Source organism: Sus scrofa, chromosome 9 (assembly GCF_000003025.6).
Source record: "Sus scrofa isolate TJ Tabasco breed Duroc chromosome 9, Sscrofa11.1, whole genome shotgun sequence".
NCBI lineage: Eukaryota > Metazoa > Chordata > Mammalia > Artiodactyla > Suidae > Sus > Sus scrofa.
The window spans coordinates 49,444,597-49,470,252 of record NC_010451.4 but is presented as its reverse complement, the minus strand read 5'-3'; the positions used below and the strand labels follow the sequence as shown (position 1 = coordinate 49,470,252).

At 40.7% G+C, this 25,656-nt stretch overlaps 1 protein-coding gene across 7 annotated transcripts in view; it reads left to right on the top strand.

Annotated features, from left to right (window-relative positions):
* LOC102164776 overlaps positions 1-25,656 on the top strand; it is a 341,561-nt gene that overhangs the window by 53,405 nt on the left and 262,500 nt on the right. The window contains exon 2 of one of the 7 annotated variants that reach the window (XR_002335700.1): positions 17,487-17,526. The exons of the other annotated variants lie outside the window; for them this stretch is intronic. The gene's annotated coding sequence lies outside the window, so the exon portion shown is untranslated. The remainder of the gene's footprint in view (positions 1-17,486; positions 17,527-25,656) is intronic. 7 annotated transcript variants of the gene reach the window in all.

Genomic DNA, 25,656 nt, shown 5'->3' with positions numbered 1-25,656 from the left:
GCTGTTTTAATGTACCTGCTAATCCTATCATCTGTATAATTTGGGGTTCTTTTAATTTTTTTTCCTCCAGGTTATATATGTGTTTGATTCTTTGGTTATTTTTATAAAAAATGCTTTAAGTATAGTTGATTTACAGTGTTGTGCCAATTTCTGCTGGACAGCAAAGTGACTCAGTTATACATACATATATATATATATACATTCTTTTTTCACATTCTTTTCCATCATGGTCTATTCCAGGAGGTTGAATATAGTTCCTCATACTGTTTATCCATTCTAAGTGTAATAGTTTGCATCTACTAACACCAAACTTGCAGTCCATTCCACTCCCCACCCTCTTTGGCACCCACTTCCTTCTTAAACTTGTGATCTAATAGATTGGTGAGGTCTGCTTTGTCATTTGTTTATTGCAGGGGATTTATTTTGTTCTTTTAATTGGGGGTCATTCCGCTTTTTCATTTCACTTAACTTTCTCTGTTTCTATGAATTTAGGAGAAGCAGTTATCTACTGTGGTCTTGAAGGAGGGTCCCTTTGTAGACTGTGAGCCCAGTATTTTTGATGTGAAGGCTGGTTTTGGTAGTATGCCAGCTACATCTTTCCTCATGGTATGCTGGCCATTATTCCCTTGGTAGGGGTGTGATTGGTGTTGTGGTGTTCAGAGTCTGTGCTGGGAATAGGATGGGGCCTCTTCTTTGTTCCCCGACTTCATGGCCCTGTTGGTGGTGGAGTCTTCTCTCCAGTTGTTGGAGTTGAAGCCCTGAGTGTGTGTTGTCCTTGAGTACATGCTCTGTCCCAAAAGAGGAGAGTGCTGAAGCAAGTGTGGCCTGTGTGATCACAACAAACCTATATGCCACCTGTGTAGGTTTCCATGGTTTTGCCCAGGAGAAGCCCAACATTACATTCCTTTTACTGCAGTGTTCATCTCCGACCTAGTGGGGCTGTGGCATGAAGTGAGCTGGTGCTGGGGTCCTGTGACTGTAGGGATTGAGGTGGTTATGCTGCTACCTGGGACCTGTCTGCCGGAGATCCAGCTCCAAGGTGCCGTGAGGGGTGAATGGAGCTGAAGTGCTCCCACCAGGAAAGGAACCACTGAGTTCTTCTTCCTAGGGCTATGTACTCCTCCCCAAGAGATGTGCATTTCTTTGGTGCCACCCAGCGTGTGTGCCAACAACATCTGCTGTGGCTGGACCCACCCCCGGGCAGCTGACAGTGGGTTCCAAGGTTTGGCCTGGACCACACCCCAGGCCCCTCAGGCTGTCTTCACACAGCTAGACGGAATTCTCTCCCAGGGCCCATCTGCTGAGATTTGATGCCTAGCCTGTGCCTACCTGGTGCTTGTTTCAGACTGAGAAGTGTGGTGAGGTGACCCTTGTCCCTCTGCCCTGATGGCCAGCAAGCCATCATGCACTCAGTTTTTGCAAGCAGAGTCTAGGCCCCTCCAGTCCTCTGCCTGTCCCGGTGGGCCTCTCAACAGCCAGGGTGGCTTTCCAGGGTGAGTGTCTGCCCATGTGGACCTTACCTCCTTCACAGATCCCTCTCAGGGGTGCTTGTCCCATCCTGATGTTTTTTTTCTCCCATTCTACTCGGTTACATGGAGATCTTTGTTGGAGCTTTCATTGTATGAGAGATCTTCTGCCAGTTTCCAGTTGGGTATATGTGAGTATTATTCCACATGTGGACGGATTTTTGATGTTTTTGTTGGGGGGAGGTGAGCTCTTCGTCGTCATACTCTGACATCTTGATCCTCTTTCCCTGGTCATTTTTCTTTTGTCCTTTAGGGCCGCACCCTTGGCACATGGAGGTTCCCAGGCTAGGGGGTCCAATTGGAACTGTGGCCGGCAGCCCATGCCAGAGCCACAGCAACACCAGATCCGAGCCATGTCTGTGGCTTAACACCATAGCTCACAGCAACGCTGGATCCTTAACCTGCTTAGCAAGGCCAGGGATTGAACCCGTGTTCTCATGGGTGCTAGTCATGAGGGAACTCCTTTCCCTGGTCATTTTTGTTTGTCTTTTTAAAATTTTAAAATTTTTTTATTTTTAGGACTACACATGCAGTATCTGGAGGCTCCCAGGCTAGGGGTCTAATCGTTGCTATAGCTGCCAGCCTACACCACAGCTACAGCAATGCAGAACCAGAGCCGTGTCTACGATCTGCACCACAGCTCATGGCAAGGCCGGATCCTTAACCCACTGAGCGAGGCCAGGGATCAAACCTGCAACCTCATGGTTCCTGGTCAGATTCGTTTTCACTGTACCACAATGGGAACTCCTTGGGTCATTTTTGATTGAATGGCAGACATGATAAATGTGCCCTTGCTGCATGCTGGATTTTGTTGTATTTCTTTAAAGATTGGGGTTTTGTTCTAAGGTGCATACAAATAAGTGAACTCAGTTTGGCCATATTTGAGGACTGATTTTTAGGTTTTGTTAAGGCAAGTTCCAGGCAGTGTTAGGTGTAGGACTAATTTGACCCCAATACTGAGGCTACACTCTTTCGAGGACACTACTTGATGCTCCATGCATCAGGCCATCTTTCACCAATGCTAATTGGAAAATAAACTATTCCAGGTCCTGTGGGAGCTCCAAGACTTATACTGACTATTGATTTGATCTTTAATTGGCTTCTGACAGTCTCCTCTCTCACATTTGTAGCTCACTACTGAAATACTTGTATGTACCTCTCCACAGATCTTTAAAACTCCCTCATATGCTTCCTCTTGTGTATTATTTTGTTTGAAAAATTCTAGCTGTCTTGGTGTCTCTGAATTCTGCGCTCTGTCTCTTTAATTCAGTGAGCTGCAGCCTGAAAACTTAGCTCCCCAGGTTGCTGCAGGGGGAGTGATTGGACTCATCCCTTTTGCCAGGATCATTTGTCCTTTCTCTAATTGTTCAGAGTAAGAAGGTAAATTGAGTCTCTGTCACTCCTTCATGACTTTGACTTGTGGTATATCCTTTTCAGTCTGATTGCTTTCACTCAATATTATGTCTATGAGATTCATTTTTATTATGGTACATATTGGTAGTTTTAAAAATTACTGTGTGTATTCTGTTGTAAAAAATATCTCATAATTTTTATTCTATTGTTGATGGATATTTGGCTTGTTACCAGTTTTAAAAAATTTTTTATTTTAATTTTTCCATTATAGTTGGTGTTTCCAGTTTTTGAGAATTAAAAACAAATTTGTTAACACTTTTATACATGTCTTTGGACAAAACTACAGGATCCTTTTTTTGAAAAGTAATTTCTGAAATCTTTTGGAAGACTACATTGTATCAGGGCTTAATCCATCTGTGTTTTTATCAATGATGAAAATTCCACAGGAAAAACTCATGACTTGATAAGCTGTTGGTAGGAGTGAAGGGAAGCTGTTCATCAAATATTCATCAACTATTTTAAGAAGATTGTGTACTTCTATAATGCCATCCTTAAAGCTCAAATGTAACGTAACTAAAGGTTACTGCCCACCTTATTTGAATAATCAACACAGACACACAAAGTAATTCACTTATGCTAAGATCCCATGCAGAGACACTATACTATATAGAACAGCGTGACTTTAATTAAGATTCGATATTGAATCCTTAAAATGCTGTTTCTATCCTCTTGTTCTTAAAGCAAGTGATTCAAGTACTTGCCCTAGTTGCTTAACTAGAGAGGAGTGTTATTGTTACACATCTTAGAGGTGTGAAGATGGGATAAGCTAGGAGAGGTCAAGCCCCCAGAGCAGTGACTCCCCTGGGGACGTGCTAAGTTCTCTGAGAAAGATGAGGGCAGAGAAACTATAGTGCAAAAAGTAAACATTCTCCCTGAGGAGTATGTGCATAAGCAAAAGCATGGGAATGGCAGTTTATTTGGCACTTTGCTAAAATGATGAGCTGTGAAGTTTGGCTAAAGAAGTGGGTTAAAAGTAGTAGTTACTGAAAGTTGATGAAGAGGCAGGTTGGGAGCAGCTTTAAACATTATTATGTGTCAAGATGAATGGTTCAATTCTGTCCCGCAGGGGAGTGATTTATTTATTTATTTTTTGTAGGGAAGGAAAATGCACAAGTGTAGGGGAGAAAAGCAGCTTGGCCATGTTGAAAAGTTTGAAAGGAGAGGAGGTAGAAGGCACAGAAAATTTGCACTTCTCGTGGGTGTATGGATTTTGGGACACTGTTGCATTTTCCGAGAGAAGATTCCAGTGAACCAGGCAGTCAGACCTGTTCTCTGTTCTCTTCTTAGTCCCTTGCTTTAGGCGATGTCTTTCCCTTTTCTCTCTGCTAAGTCACGTTCCTGTCTTCCTTCAGAACATGGCTCATAGTTCATCTCCACAAGGAGATCCTTTGGTGTCTGGTTCATAACTGATTTTTAATTTGGGTCAATGATCCATTAAAAAAAAAAAAGGTTTCCTATTCTGAGATACAGGACTGACTGCCAAGAGATAGAGTTTTGTAGACGGTGTTGAGAAGTTGCACAGTAAGTGTCAGATCAGCTACTCTCCAGAGGAAATCAGGGGGGATCTGATGGAAATGAAATCAACCCGGTTTCATTATATTTTCCTCTTTTTGCACTTGTCCTGGGATGGTGCCCAGGTCTGGGAAGAGAGGCATGAACATACCTGTGAATAGGTTAGCTGGGAGTAAGCATCTCTGCTCTTGGATCCCATAGCCTAGGGAGCAGGAGGAGGTCAGAGCACTTAGAAGAGGAAATGGAAGGATTTTGATCAATGGACATAAATGCCTGGCATGAGGTCTAGGAAAAATGGGAAAACTGCAACAAATCTATTTATGAAGGATGTGTGAGGCTTCTCTTCTCCTTGCTCTCATTTTGTGATTGAACAGTACAAATAATTAGGTCTTTAATAGTATTCAAGTTTATATTTAGCCCAAATACATATTTGGCTCAGTTGGCTTGGTCATTTCAGTCAGTTTTCAAGTCAGTTTTATTAAAGGATAATTTACATAAATAAAACTTGCTCTGAAGTACACAGCTCAGTGAGTTTTTAAAATGATTTTTTTCCATTTTAGTTTATAGTGTTCTGTCAATTTTCTGCTGTACAGCAGTGACCCAGTCACACACACACATATATATATATACATTCTTCTCACATTATCCTTCCTCATGCTCCATTGCAAGCGACTAGATACAGTTCCCAGTGCTACACAGCAGGATCTCATTGCTTATCCAGTCCAAGGGCAATAGTTTGCATCTATAAGCCCCAGATTCCCAGTCCATCCTGCTCCCTCTGCCTTGGCAACCGCCATTCTCTTCAAGTCCATGAGTTTCTTTTCTGTGGAAAGGTTCATTTGTGCCGTATATTAGATTCCAGATTAAGTGATATCATAAGGTATTTCTTTCTCTTTCTGACTGACTTCACTTAGTATGAGAATCTCTAGCTCCATCCATGTTGTTGTAAATGGCATTATTTTGTTCATTTTTATGGCTGAGTAGTATTCCATAGTGTGTACGTACACCATATCTTCTTTTTTTTTAATAATTTTTTTATTTTCCCACTGTACAGCAAGGGGGTCAGGTTATCCTTACATGTATACATTACAATTACATTTTTTCCCCCACCCTTTCTTCTGTTGCAACATGAGTATCTAGACAAAGTTCTCAATGCTACTCAGCAGGATCTCCTTGTAAATCTATTCTAAGTTGTGTCTGATAAGCCCAAGCTCCCGATCCCTCCCACTCCCTCCCCCCCCCATCAGGCAGCCACAAGTCTCTTCTCCAAGTCCATGATTTTCTTTTCTGAGGAGATGATGATTTGTGCTGGATATTAGATTCCAGTTATAAGTGATATCATATGGTATTTGTCTTTGTCTTTGGCTCATTTCACTCAGGATGAGATTCTCTAGTTCCATCCATGTTGCTGCAAATGGCATTATGTCATCCTTTTTATGGCTGAGTAGTATTCCATTGTGTATATATACCACATCTTCCGAATCTAATCATCTGTTGATGGACATTTGGGTTGTTTCCATGTCCTGGCTATTGTGAATAGTGCTGCAGTGAACATGCAGGTGCACGTGTCTCTTTTAAGTAGAGTTTTGTCTGGGTAGATGCCCAAGAGTGGGATTGCGGGGTCATATGGAAGTTCTCTGTATAGATTTCTAAGGTATCTCCAAACTGTTCTCCATAGTGGCTGTACCAGTTTACATTCCCACCAACAGTGCAGGAGGGTTCCCTTTTCTCCACAGCCCCTCCAGTACTTGTTATTTGTGGATTTATTAATGATGGCCATTCTGACTGGTGTGAGGTGGTATCTCATGGTAGTTTTGATTTGCATTTCTCTTATAATCAGCGATGTTGAGCATTTTTTTCATGTGTTTGTTGGCCATCTGTATATCTTCTTTGGAGAAATGTCTATTCAGGTCTTTTGCCCATTTTTCCATTGATTGGTTGGTTTTTTTGCTGTTGGGTTGTATAAGTTGTTTATATATTCTAGAGATTAAGCCCTTGTCAGTTGCATCATTTGAAACTATTTTCTCCCATTCTGTAAGTTGTCTTTTTGTTTTCTTTTGGGTTTCCTTTGCTGTGCAAAAGCTTTTCAGTTTGATGAGGTCCCATGGGTTTATTTTTGCTCTAATTTCTATTGCTTTGGGAGACTGCCCTGAGAAAATATTCATGATGTTGATGTCAGAGAGTGTTTTGCCTATGTTTTCTTCTAGGAGTTTGATGGTGTCCTGTTGTATATTTAAGTCTTCCAGCCATTTTGAGTTTATTTTTGTGCATGGTGTGAGGGTGTGTTCTAATTTCATTGCTTTGCATGCAGCTGTCCAGGTTTCCCAGCAATGCTTGCTGAATAGACTTTCTTTTTCCCATTTTATGTTCTTGCCTCCCTTGTCAAAGATTAATTGACCATAGGTGTCAGGGTTTATTTCCGGATTCTCTATTCTGTTCCATTGGTCTGTCTGTTTTGATACCAGTACCACACTGTTTTGATGACTGTGGCTTTGTAGTATTTCTTGAAGTCTGGGAGGGTTATGCCTCCTGCTTGGTTTTTGTTTCTCAGGATTGCTTTGGCGATTCTGGGTCTTTTGTTGTTCCATATAAATGTTTGGATTGTTTGTTCTAGTTCTATGAAAAATGTCATGGGTAATTTGATAGGGATTGCATTGAATCTGTAGATTGCTTTGGGTAGTATGGCCATTTTTACAATATTGATTTTCCCAATCCAGGAACATGGAATATCTTTCCATTGCTTTACATCTTCTTTGATTAAAGTTTTATAGTTCTCGGCATATAGGTCCTTTACCTCTTTGGTCAGGTGTATTCCGAAGTATTTGATTTTGTGAACACCATATCTTCTTAATCCATTCATCTGTTGATGGACATTGAAGTTATCTCCATGTTTTGGCTATTGTGACTAGTGCTGCATTGAACATACGGGTGCATGTGTCCTTTTCAAGGAAAGTTTTGTTTGGATATATGCCCAGGAGTGGGATTGCTGGGTCATATGGTAGTTCTATATTTAGTTTTCTGAGGTACCTCCATACTGTTCTCCATCGTGGTTGTACCAGCTTACATTCCCACCAACAGTGCAGGAGGGTACCCTTTTCTCCACACCCCCTCTAGCATTTGTTATTTGTGGACTTACTAATGATGGCCATTCTGACTTGTGTGAGGTGGTACCTCATGGTAGTTTTGATTTGCATTTCTCTAATAATCAGTGATGCTGAGCATTTTTTCATGTGATTGTTGGTCATCTGTGTATCTTCTTTGGAGAAATGTCTATCCAGGTCTTGTGCCCATTTTTAAATTGGGTTGTTGGCTTCTTTGCTGTTATATAAGTTGTGTATTTAGAGTTGCATCATTTGAAACTATTTTCTCCCCTTCTGTAGGTGGTCTTTTTTGGGGGGGAGGGGTTTCCTTTTCTGTGCCAAAGCTTGTTAGTTTGATTAGGTTCTATTGGTTTATTTGTGCTTTTATTTCTGTTGCCTTGGGAGACTGACCTAAGAAAACATTTGTAAGGTTGATGTCAGAGAATGCTTTGTTTTGCCTGTGTTCTCTTCTAGAAGTTTGGTGTTTTGTCTTATGTTTAAGTCTTTAAGCCATTTTGAGTTTATTTTTGTGCATGGTGTTGAGGGTGTGTTCCAGTTCCATTGATTTACATGTAGCTCTCCAGTTTTCCCAGCACCACTTGCTGAAGAGGTTTTTTCCCATTTTATATTCTTGTCTCCTTTGTTGAAGATTAATTGACTTTAGATTTCTGGTTTTATTTCTCTGTTCCCTATTCTGTTCGATTGGTCTGTGTCCACGGACATGCCAGTACCACACTGTCTTGATTACTGTGGCTTTGTAATATTGCCTGAGGTCTGGGAGAGTTAGGCCTCCTGCTCAGTTTTGTTCCTCAGGATTGCTTTGGCAATTCTGGGTCTTCTATGGTTCCGTATAAATTTTCGGATTATTTGTTCTAGCTCTTTGAAAAATGTTATGGGTAATTTGATAAGGATTGCATTGGATCTGTAGATTGCTCTGGGTGGTATGGTCATATTTTATAATGTTTTTCCAAGCCAGGAGCATGGAATATCTTTTCATTTCTTTGAATCCTCTTTAATTTCCTTGATTAAGGTTTTATAGTTCTCAGCATATAAATGTTTCACCTCCTCGGTCAGGTTTATTCCAAGGTCTTTAATTTTTTTGGGTGTGATTTTAAAAGGTATTCTGTTTTTATATTTCTGTTCTAACATTTCATTGTTAGTATACAGAAATGCAACCGATTTCTGAATGTTAATGTTTCCTTCTTGAATTCGTTGATCAGTTCGAGTAGTTTTGGGGTGGATTCCTTGGGGTTTTCTGCATATATAGTATCATGTCATTTGCATACACTGACAAATTTTATCTCTTCCCTTCCAGTTTGGATACCTTTTATTTCGTTTGTCTGATTGCTGTGACTAGGACTTCCAGTATTATCTGAATAAAAGTGATGGGAGTGGGCATCCTTGTTTTTTCCAGATTTTAGTGGGAAGGCTTTCAGCTTTTCTCTATTGAGTATTACATTTGCTGTGGCTTTTATCATGTTTAAGGTATGTTAGAACCCTCTATACCCACTTTGGTAAGAGTTTTTTTTTTTTATCATGAATGGGTATTGGACTTTGTCACATGCTTTTTCTGCATCTATTGAGATGATAATGTGGTTTTTGACTTTTGTTAACGTGGTGTATGACGTTGATTTGCATATGGGGAACCATCCTTGTGAACCTGAGTGAATACCATTTGGTTGTGGTATATGATCTTTTTTATATGTTGTCGGATTTGGTTGGCTAAAATTTGATTTAGAATTTTTGTGTCTATATTTGTCAAAGATAATGGCCTATAATTCTCTTTTTTGGTGGTATCTTTGTCTGGTTTGGTATTAGGGTGATGGTGGCTTCATAGAATGAAAACCATTCAAAATCTATGGGATGATGCAAAAATAGTGCTGAGAAGGACATTTGTAGTGATGCAGGCCTTCCTCAGAAAAAAAAAATCTCAAAGCAACAACTTAACCCACCACTTAAATGAATTAGAAAAAGAAGAACAAACAAACCCTAAAGTCAACAGAAGGAAGGAAATCCTAAAGATCAAAGAGGAAATCAATAAAATAGAGATTCAAAAAACAATAGAAAAAAATCAGTGAAACAAGAGCTGGTTCTTTGGAAAGTAAGCAAAACTGACAAACCTTTGGCCAGACTTACCAAGAAGAGAGAAAAAACCCAAATAAAATAAGAAACAAAAAAGGGGAAATCTCAATGGATACTGTAGAAATACAGAAAACCTTAAGAGTACTGTGAACAATTCTGTGCCAACAAATTTAACCTAGAAGAAATGGACAACTTTCTAGAGATTTACAGCCCTCCAAAACTGAATCAAGAAGAAACAGATCAACTGAATAGACTGATCACTAGAAATGAAACCAAGTATGTAATAAAAACACTCCCTATAAACAGAAGTCCAGGACCAGATGGCTTCACAGGTGAGTTCTATCAAACATACAAAGAGGAATTTATACCCATCCTCATTAAACTTTTCCAAAAGGTTGAAGAAGGAACACTCAGTGAGTTTGGATAAATGTTTAGTCATGTAACCACAGTGAAAGCCAAGGCCTAGAACATACCAACAGCCCATACAAATTGCCTTATTCTCCTCTACGGCAAATCTTGTGCTTTCTTTCTTATCTTCAGTTAATGATCTGATTTTTATCACTTATAGTTTTATCTTTTCCAGAATGTTACACAAATCAGATCTGATTTCTTTCACTTAATGCTTTTGAGAGTTATCCACATTTGATTATCAGTATTTTTCCCCTTTTTATTAGAGTGGTATTCCATTGTATGAAAGTAAAAAAATTTTTTATCAGTTCGCTAGTTGCTGGGTTGTTTCCAGTATTTTGCTAATTAAGAAGAAACTTTCTGGAGTTCCTGTTGTGGCGCAGTGGTTAACGAATCTGACTAGGAACCATGAGGTTGCGGGTTCGGTCCCTGCCCTTGCTCAGTGGGTTACGGATCCAACGTTGCCATGAGCTGTGGTGTAGGTTGCAGACACAGCTTGGATCCCGTGTTGCTGTGGCTCTGGCGTAGGCCGGAGGCTACAGCTCCGATTGGACCCCTAGCCTAGGAACCTCCATATGCCACGGGAGCGGCCCTAGAAATGGCAAAAAGACAAAAAAAAAAAAAATAAATAAACTTTCTATAAACATTTGCATACAGGTTTTTGCACGGAAGCACACCTCTTTCTATTGAGCTTCACTTGATCATTCTTCCTAGATACTGCGTTTGCAAGTTTGTGGCAAGCCTGTCAGTGCTGTTTTTCCAACAGTATTTGCTCACTTGGTGTCTCTGTGTCACCTCTTCGTAATTCTCTCAGTATTTCAAACTTTTTCATGATTATATTTGTTAACGGTGATCTGTGATCCAGGATCTTTGCTATTCTACTGCTGTAACTGTTTTGGGGGCACCATGTGCCATACCCATATGACAGTGAACTTGATAACTGTTGTATGTGTTCTGACTGCTGCTGTATTGACTGGCTGTTCCCCAATTTTTTTTCACTCTCTTTGGGCCTCATTATTCCCTGAGATACAACAATTGTGAATTTAGGCCAATTGATAACCTTACAATGGCCACTGAGTGTACAGGTGAAACAAAGAATTGCATGTCTGTCACTTTAAATCAAAAGCTGGAAATGATTAAGCTTAGTGAGGAAGGCATATCCAAAGCTGTGCTAAGCCGAAAGCTCAGCCTCTTGCCAAACAGCCAAGTTGCGAATGCAGAGGAAATGTCCTTGAAGGAACTTAAAAAGTGCTACTCCAGCGTACACACAAATGATAAGAAAGTGAAATAGCCTTATTGCTGATAAGGAGGAAATTTTAGTGGTCTGGATAGAAGATCAAACCAGCCACAACATTCCCTTAAGCCAAAGCCTAATCCAGAGCAAGGTCCTAACTTCAATTCTTTGAAGGCTGAGGGAGGGGAGGAAGGCCACAGAAGGAAAGTTTGAACCTAGCAGAGATTGTTTCATGAAGTTTAAGGAAAGAAGCTGTCTTCATAATATAAAAGTATAAGGTGAAGCAGAAACAAGTGCTGATGTAGAAGCTGCAGCAAGTTATCCAGAATATCTAGCAACAATAATTGATGGAGGAGGGCACACTAAAGAATAGATTTTTCAAGGTAGACAAAACAGCCTTCTATTGGAAGAAGATAGGCCATGTAGGACTTTATTCAGCCTCACTTGCAGGATGCAGAAATTCCTCGGCCAGGGGTCAAACCTGTGCCATAGCAGTCACCCAGGCCTCTGCAACAATGCCAGGTCCTTGACCTACTCTGCCACAAGGGAATGCCTGGGACTTTCGTAGCTCAAGAGAAGTCACTGCCTGGCTTCAAAGGATGGCTGACTCTTTTGTTAGGGGCTAGTGCAGCTGATGACTTTAAGCTGAAGCCATATCACTTCAGAATGATAAAGTAGTTGATTCTCCTTTATCATTCTAAAAATCCTAGGGCTTTTAAAATGTATGCCAATTTTACTCTGCCTGTGCTCTAAGAAAGGAACAAGGCCTGGATGACAGCATACCAGGTTACAGTGTGGTTTACTAAATATTTTAAGCCATTGTTGACACCTACTGTGCAGAAATAAAAGATTCCTTTTAAAATGTTATAGCTCATTGACAATGCATATGGTCACCTAAGCTTTGATTGCAATAGGCAAGATTGATGTGTTTTCATGCCTTGTAACACAACTTTCTGCAGCCTGTGGATAAAGGAGTAAATTGAAAACCTTCTGCAAAGGATTCACCATTCTAGATGCCATGAAGAACATTCATGATTCATGGGAATTAGGTCAAAATGTCAACGTTTATGGGAGTATGGAAAAAGTTGATTCCAGTCTTCCTGGGTGAGTTTGAGGGGTTCAGGACTTCAGTGGAGGAAGTAACTACAGATGTGGTAGAAACAGCAGGAGAACCAGAATTAGAAGTGGAGCCTGAAGATGTGACTGAATTGCTGTCATGTCACAATAAAACTTTCAGGATGAAGCATTACTTTTTATGGATGGGCAAAAAGTGGTTTCTTAAGATGAAACCTACTCCTGGTGAAGATGCTGTGATTGTTGATATGGCAACAAAGGATTTAGAATATTATAAACTTAGTTGATAAAGCAGCAGCAGAGTTTGAGAGAATTGACTCACAGGGTTTTTTTTTTTTTTTTTTTTTTTTCTCTTTAGGGCTGCACCTATGGCATATAGAAGTTCCCAGGCTAGGACTCAAATAGGAACTGCAGCTGCTGGCCTGTGCCACAGCAGTGTGGGATCTGAGCTGCATCTGTGAGCTGCACCACAGCTCATGGTAATGCTGAGTCCCCAACCCACTGGGCAAGGCCAGGGATCGAACCCTCATCCTCATGGATACTAATCGGCTTAACCTGATGAACCACAACAGGAACTCTGAATCCAGTTTTAAAAGAAGGTCTATTGTGGGTAAAATGCTAGAGAGAAATCAGTTGTGAAAGGAAACATCAGTTGATGTGGTAAACTGCATTGTTCTCTTGTTTTAGGAAATCGACAGAGCTTAACCTTCAGTAAACACCATCTTGCTCTGTCAGTAGCCATCAACATGGAAGCAAGACCTCCACCAGCAGAAAGATTACAGCTCACTGAATGCTTCCTTGATGGTTGACATTTTTTAGCAATCAGAGTTTAAAATTAGGTGTATATATAGTTTAATTTTTTATTTTTATTGAAATGTTGATTTACAATATTGTACTAGTTTCAGGTGTACAGTGACATAATTCAGATATATATATATATATATATATACTCTTTTTAGATGCTTTTCCATTAAAGGTTATTACCAGATATCCAGTATTATTCCCTGTGCTATATAGTAGGTCTTCATTGGTTATCTGTTTATAGTAGTGTGTATATTTTAATCCTAAAGTCCTAATTTATTCCTCCCATCCTTTTCCCTTTGGTAACCATAAGTTTGTTTTCCATGTCTGTGAATAAGTTCATTTGTACCATTTTCTGTGATTCCACATATAAGCCATAGCACATGATATTTGTCTCTTTCTGTTTGACTTGTACTTAGTATGGTAATCTCTAGGTCCATCCATGTTTCTGCAAATGGCATTATTTCATTCTTTTTTGTCTTTTGTCATTCTTTTTTATGGCTGAGTAATATTCCATCATGTATGTATACCACATCTTCTTCATCCATTTGTTGGTGGACACTTAGGTTACTTCCATGTCTTGACTATTGTAAATAGTGCTGCTTTGAACATTGGGGTACATGTATCTTTTTTGAACTAGTTTACTATGGGTAGATGCCCAGGTGTGGGATTGCTAGATCATATGATAATACATTTTTAGTTTGTAAAGGAACTTTCATTCTATTTTTCATAGTGGCTGCACCAGTTTATGTCCCCTCCAACAGTCTGGGAGGGTTCCTTTTTCTCCATACCCTCTTCAGCATTTTTTGTTCCTTTTTTTTTTTTTTTTTTTTTTTGCTTTTTAGGGCTGTACCTGTGGCATATGGAAGTTTCCAGACCAGGGGTCAAATTGGAGCTACACTGCCAGCCTACACCACAGCTTAGGGCAATGTCGGATCCCCCACCCACTGAGCAAGGCCAGGGGTTGAACTTCCATCCTTATGGATACTAGTTGGATTTGTTTCCACTGTGCCACAATGGGAACTCCCATTCGTAGACTTTTTGATGATGGCCATTCTGACTGGTGTGAGTTTTGATTTGGATTTCTCTTATAATTAGTAATGTTGATCATATTTTCATGTGCTTTTTTGGCCATCTGTATATCTTCAGAGAAATGCCTTTTTGGGTCTTCTGCCCATTTTTTTTAGATTTTTTTTTTTAAATAATAACCTGTATGACTTGTTTGTATATTTTAATCCCCTGTTGGGTATATCATTTGCAGATATTTATCACATTCTTTAGTTTGTCTTTTGGTTTTATTTATGATTGTCTTTGCTGTGCAAAAGCACTTCAGTTTAAATTAGGTCCCATTTGTTCATTTTTGTTTTTATTTCTAGTACTTTAGGAGATGGATCCAAAAAAATATTGCTGTGATTTATGTCAAATAGAGTCATGCCTGTGTTTTTCTCTAGGAGTTTCATAGTATATGGTCTTATATTTAGGTTTTTAGTCCATTTTGAGTTTATTTTTGTATAATGATCTAATTTCATTCTTCTTTATGTAACTGTCCCGTTTTCCCACCACCACTTATTGAAGATAGTGTCTTCTTTTACATTGTATATTGTTTCCTCTTTTATCATAGATTAATTAAATATAAGTGTATGGGTTCATTTCTGGACTTTCTGTCCTATTCCATTGATAGGTTTTTTTGGTGCCAGTACCATACTGTTTTGATGACGGTAGCTTTGTAGTGTAGTCTGAAGTCAGGGAGCCTGATTTCTTGAGCTCGTGTTCTTAAGATTGCTTTAGCTATTCAGGGTCTTTTGTGTTTCTACGTGAATTAAAATGGTTTTTGTTCTAGTTCTGTGAAAAATGGCATTGGTAATTTGATAGGGATCACATTGAATCTATAGATTGCCTTGAGTAGTATGGTCATTTTAAAACTATTGATTCTTCCAATCCAAGACATGTTAGGTATATCTTTCCATCTGTTTGTGTCATCTTCAGTTTCTTGTATCAGCATCTTAGAGTTTTCAAAGTACAGGTCCTTTGCTTCCTTTGGTAGCTTTGTTTTCTAGGTATTCTTTTTTGATGTGACGGTAAATGGGACTGTTGCCTTAATTTCTCTTTCTGATCTTTCAGTGGTAGTATATTAAAAATGTAGAATATTTCTGCGTATTTTGTATCCTGAATCTTTTTTTGTCTTTTTAGGTTCACACCTGTAGCATGTGGAGGTTCCCAGGCTAGGGGTCGAATTGGAAGTGTAGTTGCTGGCCTACACCAGAAAGCATAGCAATGCTGGATCCAAGCCATGTCTTTGACCTACACCATAGCTTGTGACAATGCTGGATCCTTAACCCACTGAGTGAAGCCAGGGATCGAACCCGCAACCTCATGATTCCTAGTCAGATTTGTTTCTGCTGCGCCACAGCGGGAACTCTTGTATCCTGAAACTTTACTGAATTAATTGATGAGATCTAGTACTTTACTTGTACTGTCCTTAGGATTTTCTATATATAGCATCATGTTATCTGCAGACAGTGACAGGTCTACCTTTTCTTTTCCAGTTTGAATTCCTTTTATTTCTTTTTCTAATTGCTATGGTTAGGCTTTAAAAACTGTGCTGAATAAAAGTAGAGTAGACATCCTTGCCTTGTTCCTGATCTTAGCTGTAGGTTTGTCATTTTTTTTTTGAAGTATTGCTGATTTACAATGTTAGTTTCTTCTGTGTGTCAAAGTTATTCAGCTATACATACATATACGCAAATTCTTTTATATTCTTTTTCATTTATCTCAGGATGTTGAATGTTATATGTGTGCCATACAGTAGAATTTTGTTTTTTATCCCTTCCCTATGTAATACTCTGCATCTAATAACCCAAAATTCCCAGTCCATTCTTTTGTTTCTCCCCCTTGGCAACCACAAGTCTGTTCTCTGTCTGCGAGTCTGTTTCTGTTTCATAGATAGGTTCATTTGTGTCATATTTTAGATTTCCACATGTAAATGATATCATATAGTATTGGTTTTTGTCTCTCTGGCTTACTTCACTTAGTATGATAATCCCTAGGTCCATCCATGTTGCTACAAATGGTACTTTTCGTTCCTTTTTAAGGCTGAGTAGTATTCCATTGTACATAGGTACCACAATTTTTTTTAGCCATTTGTCTGTTGATGGGCATTTAGGTTGTTTCCATGTCTTGGTTACTGTGAATAGTGCTGCTATGAACATAGGGGTGAGTGTATCTTTTTGAATTACAATTTTCTTCAGATACATGTCCAGGAGTGGGATTGCTGGGTCATATGGCAATTCCATTTTATTTTTTTTTATTTTTTTTTTTTTTTGTCTTTTTGCTATTTCTTGGGCCGCTCCCGCGGCATATGGAGTTTCCCAGGCTAGGGGTCTAATCGGAGCTGTAGCTGCCAGCCTATGCCAGAGCCACAGCAACTCGGGATCCGAGCCGCGTCTGCAACCTACACCACAGCTCACGGCAACGCCGGATCGTTAACCCACTGAGCAAGGGCAGGGATCGAACCCGCAACCTCATGGTTCCTAGTCGGATTCGTTAACCACTGCGCCACGACAGGAACTCCGGCAATTCCATTTTAAACATAAGACAGAACACCATAAAACATTGAGAAGAGATCATAGGCCAGACATTCTCTGATGTAAGTTGTACCAGTGTTTTTTTCAGTCTTCAAAGGCAACAGAAATAAAAACAGGACACCTAATCAAACTTGGAAGCTTTTTCACAGCAAAGGAAACTGTTAACAAATTGAAAAGAGAGCCTATGGAATGGAAGAATACACTTGCAAATTATGTACTTGGCAGGGGCTTAATTTCTAAAATATATGAACAGGTCATGTGTAACTCAGCAAAAGACGAGCAACCCAATCGAAAAATGGGCGGAAGACCTAAAGAGACATTTCTCCCAAGAAGACAGACAGATAGCCAGTAGGCATATGAAAAGATGGTCACCATTGCTAATTAGTAGAGAAATGCAAATCAAAACTACAGTGAAGTATCACTTCACCCAGTCAGCATCATGACCATTACCCAGAAATCTACAAATAACAAATGGTGGAGAGGGTGTGGAGGAAAGGGAGCCCTCCCACCCTGTTGGTGGGAATGTAAGTTGTTGCAACCATTATAGGAAACAGAACTAAAAAATAGAATTGTTATGTATTATTTTTTAGACATAATGGTCTTGCACAGTTATTAGACTATAGATAGCATAGTGTAAACATAACTTTTATATACACTGGGAAACAAAAAAATTCATGACTTGCTTTATTGCTGTATTTGTTTATTGGTGTGGATTATAACTAAACCCCCAGTATCTCCTAGGTGTGTAACCATATATATTTTAATTCTTTAGGGTAAATACCGAGGAATAGAAGTATTGAATCATTTGTATGGTAGGTATATGCTTAACTTTATAAGAAATGATCAGGAGTTCCTGTGGCTCAGTGGTAACAATCCTGACTAATATCCATGAGGACGTGGGTTCAATCCCTGGCCCTGCTTAGTGGGTTAAGGATCCAGCATTCCTTGTGAGCTGTGGTGTAGGTCATAGATGCTGCTCAGATCTGGTATGACTGTGGCTGGCGGCTACAGCTCCGATTTGATTCCTAGCCTGGGAACCTCCTATGCTGCAGGTACCGCCCTAAAAAGACCAAAAAAAAAAAAAAGGGGGCCGTTTCCCAGAGTGGCTGTACCATTTTGCATTCCCATAAGCAAATTATAAGAATTCAGTTGCTCTCCATCCTTGCCATTGTCGGTCCTTCACATTTTAGCCATTTAGAGGGTATATACTGGTATCTCATTATGACTCTAAATTTGCATTTCCCTAGTGATTAAAAATATTGAGCCTCTTTTCATGTGCTTATTAGATGTGTATATATTTTCCTTGAAATAGATGCTCAAATACTGTGTTCTTTTAATTCACTTATTGGTTGTCTTCTAATTGATTTTTGAGACTTCTTCATGTATTCTGAATAAGTTCTTTGTCAGATGTAAGTTTTGTAAATATTTTCTCCTGGTAAGCATGTAGCTTAGCTATTTCTTGGTACCCTTTAAAAAGCAGAAGTTTGAAATCTTGACGAAGTTTGGGTTATCAATTTTTCTCTTCTGTGGTTCTGTTTACTCTGTGTAGTAAATTTTGAATTCATGTAATTCCTCAAGTTATTTTTCCCCTAATTATTTAGTCTATCCTGGTTCCTTTCCAAGGTCCTTCCCATATAAATTTTAGATGCTGCCTGTAAATTTCTAAAAGCTTGTTGGGATTTTGCATAGGTTAGCATTCAAAATTTGTACATCAACTTGGAGAGATTTGCTGTCTTAATGATACGGGCCTTTTGATCCATGTACGCAGTGTGTCTCTCCATTGACTTGAGTCCTCTTTAAGACCAGTCAGTAACGGCTTGTAGTTTTCAGGGAACAAATTTCTCATATACCTTGTTATATCTATCCCTAAATATTTCATATTTTTGAGGCTATCTTACTTTATTTTTTTGTCTTTTAGGGCCGAACCCATGGCATGTGGAGGTGCCCAGGCTTGGGGGCAAATCGGAGTTAAAGCTGCTGGCCTATGCCACAGCCATAGCAATGCGGGATAAGAGCAGCGTCTGTGACCTGCCCCACACAGCTCATGGCAATGCCAAATCCTTAACCCACTGAGAGAGGCCAGGAATTGAACCTGCATCCTTATGGGATATTAGTCAGATTTGTTTCCACTGAGCCATGATGGGAACTCCTTGAGGCTCTCCTAAATGGTATTTAAAAGGTTTTAATTTTCAGTTGATCATTGCTGCTAGTATTTGGAAGCACAATTTTTGTACTTTGACCCTTGTGTACAACTTCTCAAGGGCTGCTGTAACAAACTGCCACAAACTGGGTGGCTTAAAATAATATCAATTTATTCTCATGCTTCTATATGCCAGAAGTCCCAAGCCAAAGTGACAGCAAGGTTGGCTCCTTCTAGAGGCTCTGGCAGAGAATGTGTTCACACTCCCCTCCTAGCTCCAAGCCAGTTTTTGCCCATGTAGTCACGTTGATTTCTTTCTCCATGAGAATGTGTCCAGATTTCTCTCTTCTTGTAAGGGCTCCAGTCATTGGATTTAGGGCTTACCCCAACCTCGTATGGTCTTGCCTGAACTTGACTGCAAAGACCCTATTGTCCAAATAAGGTCACATTCATAGGTAGAGAACACCTATTTTGGGGGGACACAATCCAACTCACACCACCTTGTGTCCTGTAACCTTTATAAATGACTAATTATGGTATCTTTTTTCATAGATTTTTTTGTTGTTGTTGGATTTTCTATATAGATGCCAAGTTAATTTACTTTTAACAGAACATCAGTGTGGCATTCAAACAAAAGTCCCTTGTGTTACAGCTCTGGGGCAACCACTATGGGATTCAAGGTCCTTTTATTCCCTTTAACTTGTTTGTATTAGTGGCAGTCTGGACTAATGACCCTTAGGTTGGTCTCTCTCAGTTGTTGGAAGAGCCTCTTCATACAAGGTGTTACTTATGTCATCACATGCTTTCCCAGCTGTTTAGCAGGATGGGGGACTAGGGAGGCGAGTGGGGCACTTGCCTTGGGGCCAGAGTTTAAGGAGGGCACCCTCAGTAATCAAGCTAAATAATTTCTTAGTCTTCATTTTTAAAATATTACATTAACACAAAAATGAACAGTGAACAAAATACCAACATGTGAAATAAAGATGGGATCCTCTCCTGCACTTGCATGACTCTGCCGCCTTCACTGTGCCCCAGTCCTGGCCGTGCTGTTGGTGGCGATAAACTAGTCTTGCCCAGAGTGAACAGCTACAGCAGACCAGTCATAGGCACCTACCATGGCTTCAGGGGCCAGCTGTGCAGAACTTAATGCACGATTGTTTTCCTTCTTCCCCCTGATTTGATCCTGTCATTCAATTGTTTCTTAGTCTTCGGTTCTTGAAGAAAATGATATGGCAGGTTCCATCGCAGGCCTGGTTCAGGTCAAAGTACCCGAGTCTTCTGGACATCTTGGGGGTATATGTCCAATCAAAAAACCACTCCCTTGTTCCTGTTCTGTCTTCCATATGCCCTGTCTTCGGGCTGTGGGGTTGTGCCACAGGTGGACGGCGGATTCAGAGAGAGCCTGCTGCACTCTAAGAATCAGATTTCAAAACAGTGTTAAATGCTCTGTAGGAACAATAACACGTAAACTGTTTGGCACTGACTTTCTAGCCTGTGGCCTGAGAAGCAGAGAAAGTTGGTTAGTGAGGACGTTTGAAGCAGACAGAGATGAGAGAGACGGGCCGAGTCAGGCCTGTGTTCCTGACAGCTTGCCAGTTCATGCTTCCAGTCCTTCGTGAGACCCAGCTCTCCCTTTTCTGGAATTCTGTTAATACCATATCATTCATCTAACAAATCTCCTGAGCCAACGTTTTTCTTCAGGTGCCTCCAGTTTGTTTTCATTAGTTGTAATTGGAGAACCTTGGCTCACATGCTCTCATTTCCCTAAGTTAGATGCTGTTTCCACCTCCACCCCTATGAAGGAAGTGTGCCCAAATGCTCTTTCCACTTGTTGCTGTTTGATGAAATCCTTTCCTCTAGTAATGCAGAGATTCTTGTCTGATTGAGCTTTTTCTTCTTTCATACCTTTCCTTGATGTGTAATCACTGTGAGGTTCCTCGCGTCGACCGTGTTTACAAGGTCCTCCAGTTTGTGCTTCCATTATATTTTGTTCCTTTTCAGCACTCTTGGTCTACCCCAATATTAGCATTTATTAAGTATCAATATCGCACAAAAGGTACAGAAGTCAGATTTCTTTTTTTTTTGTTTTTGTTTTTAGGGCTGCACCCACGGCATGTGGAGGTTCCCGGGATAGGGGTCTAATTGGAGCTGTAGCCGCTGGCCTACACCACAGCCACACTAATGCCAGATCTGAGCCGCATCTGCGACCTACACCACAGCTCATGGCGATGCCAGATCCTTAACCCACTGCACAAGGCCAGGGATCAAACCTGCATCCTCATGAATGCTAGTTGGGTTTGTTAACTGCTGAACCATGATGGGAACTTCAGATTTCTTCTTTTTTCCACCCTATTCATTTTGCAAGGTCCAGTTTAAGTCTCATTTCCACTATGAACCCGTGTCTCATGAATTTCTTTCTTGTCCGGAAAGAATGTAGGTATTATCATCTGTAAGTTATTGTAATATTTCTCTATTATATCTCCCCAAGGCGAGGGAATCATGTCTTATTTATAGTGTAAGTACTTTGTATCATGAGTGCTTACCCCCATGGTAGGTAATCAGCAAGTGCTTATGGAATGAGTGAGTGAATGAATGTAAGGGCGCTTACTTTTCTGCACATGTAGTTGGGGAAGTGCCTGATGATCACAAATATTCCTTAAACATCCTGTTTTTCAGGCTTCTGTTCATCTAAGTCCCCGCTTTTCCCACTTAATCCTGTTTCTCTGGATGATCTCAGTTACCACTGGGATGTCAGTTACCATCTGCCCCATGTTAGTCCCTCCCAAGTGTATATTTTTATAGACTGGTTTGGTCTCCTGAGAGCCAAGCCCCTAAATCCAACTGGTTACCAGACTTCTCCAGGGGGTGTTTCTGCAGGCACTTGAGACTTAGTCTGCCAAACCTTTATTCATTAACTTCTCCACCCACTCTATCCCACCCTCCTCCTTTTCCTCCTCCTCTTCCTCCTCTGATGTTCCTAAAACAGTTCCTTAAGCAGCATTATCTAGTCAATTGAACAAATTTGATGTATCCCCAACATACAGCATGTTGTCTGGTACCTAGCACGCACTCAATATTTGTTGAATAAACAAATGCCATTCACTGGGATGGCCAAATCAACTGAAAATGATAAATTTGATGGTCACATTTAAAAAGAGTTTTAAATTCAGTAATAAAAAGCTAGAAGGAGAGTAAACTCTGGGAATTTCTCACCTGTCACTTTTGGTATCCTTGGAACATCAAACAAAGAGTGTCACTCGTGAGGTCTTAGTTTAAAATCAGATCTAGATGCTACTTTGTCACCTTCCCTGCAACTGTCTGAAATGTTTTCCTTTAGGCCTTAGGGCCTTTGTAGTGATGTCATCTCATGGACAAACGCCAAGTTAAGTTTTTCTGCCTCCTAGAGATTGGGGATATTTTGTGTCATCTATTAGGATTGAGGTTCGAAATGAATTTTTCATTCTTCTCAGGCTACTATTAGAGTCATCAATTGTAATCAAAGAACAGGGGCTTTGGGACTCAGACTGTGTGCGTGATTTTGGCTCCTTTACTTTCTCCTGCTTCGTGACGGACAACCTACAAGCTACTTAAGTTCCTCTAATCTTGATTTTTTTTCATCTATAAACTGAAGACGATATTAGGCATAACAGGGTTCTTGACAAGTTATGTGTAATAAGGTAAGCATGGTCTCTGAAATGAGGATGCCTCAAAAGAAAAAAGGAGCTTCTTTCCCTTGGATGAGTGGTGGTCTGTCACTTAGCTTGATGGTCAGTTTCTTCACTAGTGAATGAAATAGTGCTTAGCCACAGGGTTGTCATGAGGACTAAATTAGTTACATTTGTATGTAGTACGTGATTATTTAGGAAATACTGGTTCTTTCTTACTTGCCAGTAAGGCACTGGGAAATGCCTGAGGTGTTCTCAGTCTGTTAGAACTTGTGGTCAACCTCGAGGCTCCTGTTAGGGAGACCAAGGAGGGCATGAACATACAGGAGGATTATTACTGTGCTTATCTCTGTGATTCAGGGCTGTTCAGTAGCAATGGCTACAAGTGGAAAACTGCCATCTTCTCTCTGTGACATCTCCATGTCCCAGTCTACCTTTATCACTTTTGCCTTCAGGGTCTTTCATCAGGGTACCTTTAACCAATGGGAAATGACTCATACTCAAATGAGAGTTCTCATTGGTTGCTTTTGGGTGACCACATTTTCTGATGGGTACAAGCATCAGCCACTCCAGTTCTTAGGCAATTCCTGACTCCCACTTAGTAGCAGCAGTTCAGTTCTTAGGCAATTCCTGACTCCCTCTAAAACAAGGGATTTTTTCCCAACAATAATGGACTTCTCTGTATCTCTTCCTCCTTCCACTTGGCATAGTGCTCACCCCAAATAAACTGATGGTGGTCCATTCTCTTCAACAACCCAGAAAATTGAATTTCTACAAGTAATAACTTCAACAAAATTAACAGTAGCAAAGACTACCTGTATTTCTTTGGACACCTATTAACTCTAGTAATAAGGAAACTGATAGAACTTCAGTGAGTATGTTTTTATGATAAATGGTGTGAATTGAGGAACACGCCTATGGAGGCAGGTTTTTTCCTAGCAGGTGCCATACACTGAGGTGATAACCATTGTGATGAGCTAGCTTCCAGGATGAGTTGATAAATGAATGACTCTCACTTACCATTGGCCTTTATCAGAAGCTAGACTCGGAAGAGAGGGAGCAGAGCAAGAGATGGGGGGATGGGGGGAGAAGGGGAATTTCCATGTAAGGTACTTTGGGAATCTTGAAGCAAACAATCTTACCCAAGCCTCCCACTCCCTTGATAGATGGCTGTTGGCATCTGTGTTCTTGCAAAAAAAAAGAAGTTTCTTAGTTTAAAAAAAAAAAAAATTAGGCAGATAGAGGACGTTCAAACGCAGCAGTGGAAAAGAGAAGGGAAAAATGCACTTGGCAAGAATTCAGTCAGTTGTCTTCATTGAAATGGCATTGAATTTAAAAAAGCTTCTTCTTTACTGGAGAAGTTAAAACAAGCAAACAGCCAGCCAGGCCATCACTATGCAGTAAACGTTGTAGGAGAAAAAAATATGCAAGGTTTCTTGATTGTTTTTTTTTTTTTTTTTCTTTCTATCCTCAAACAAAGAGATCTGTGCTTGTTCCTGAAACAAGGCAAATAAATACACTGCTCACATACCCTGGTGGTTTTAAACCTCTTTCAGGAAGGCAGCTGCCCCTCCCCCCATTTATTCAGGCACTAAGTCCTGCCCCTATGCCTGGTAGCCCACAGTCCTCCAAGTTCGGGTTTACAAGGCACTTGTTTCCAGAATGTGGACTTGGACTAGGGGCAGCGTTTCTGTCTCTGCTGAATGGTGGAAAATAAGGTTCCGGGTGAGAACAATTAGAAACTTGAATGACTCTCCAGGCATCTCGCAATACAAGCTATATTCCTGTTTTTATAAGGAATTAGCTGCAGATCGCTTGGGTAGTGCTTGTCATGCTTTTGAAACGTTCCCTGTGTCTTTCTGGCACAACTGTGTTCTCCTTGGAAGTGGGGTCTTCTTGTAGTCCCTCTCCCCCATCTCTCTCTGGCTTGCCAATTCCAACATTACCCGGGTCCTTTACTCTCTCCAAGATGACCTGAAATGACCTTTTGCTTGGCATGAGACGTGATTCAACTGATAATAAAAGAGCTGGGGGCGGGGTGGCGCTGGCTGCTCAGAGTCGAGGAGTGGGGGAGGGGAAAATGCATTAATTTAAAGACAAATGCTGCCTGGTTTTTTTGCCATACATTTCTGTAATTAGTTTCCTCCATCACCTATTACACGAAGGGAAAAGGTGGTGTTTTTTTTTTTTCTGATTATTTTGAAGGCAAACCTCTCTTTGTTTTGCCTGAGCTCTTGCCTTGTTTAGACGAAGCGGGGAGGAAGAGAAGGAGGGCGGTGGGGGAGGCAGGGAGAAGCTGGCACCCCAGGTGGGGAAGCCGGGGTAGTTCACTGGAATGTGGGGTCGGCTGCCCGGCAGCTTTCTTTCTTGCTGCCTGGCAGTTTGGGGCTGGGAGTTCCTCTCCAAAGCAGCGGGCGCAAGGGTTCCAGGGTGCAGTTCCCTTCTATTTCATATCCGCTGCCTCTGAGGGGCGCGGGCTTGTTCCGGGAGGCTGTGTTTCTTTGTTGTTTTGGGAAACTAATTTTTCTCTAACTCCAGATAGATGCCCATGGCAAGTTTCATCGATCCTCTTTCTCCCTCTCTCTCACTTAGAAAAAAAGGACAAACTGTTTACTTGGATAGTACTCAGCTGAGGTTTCAGGAGTTGGCACAGCAAAAGGTCCTTGTTGTAGAGGGTCCTGCCTTCCCAGAGACCTCCTCTTTAAAGCAGTGCTCTATTCACTCTCTCCGTTGGGTGTGTGTGCACTTGACATATCATGGACATCATTTGAAAAGACAAAGACAAGGTTTCCTTGGGCGGTTGGAGGGGTATTTTGAGCCCAGCTTGACTAGATGAGCTGTGAGAAGAGACAGGTGGATGTTAGAGGTCACGTGAGGACCTGGGGTTAGAGAGCTTCTCATCCAAAGGCTTGTGAAATGCTAGAACATAGTCTAAAGTTGTCCCACCTCCTTAGAGGTGGCAGACAGCTTGCCTGTGAGCTGCCTGGGATAGATATGCAGCCATCCTGTCGCCCTCTCCTCTTGTCAAAGGAAACTTACATATGAGATGCTCTGAGAAGTGAGGAACTCCTCCTCCTTGGTCTGGGAGAATTTCTCTTGCTAAAGTGCCTTGCAGGCTGAAAGTTCCGTGAAAGGCG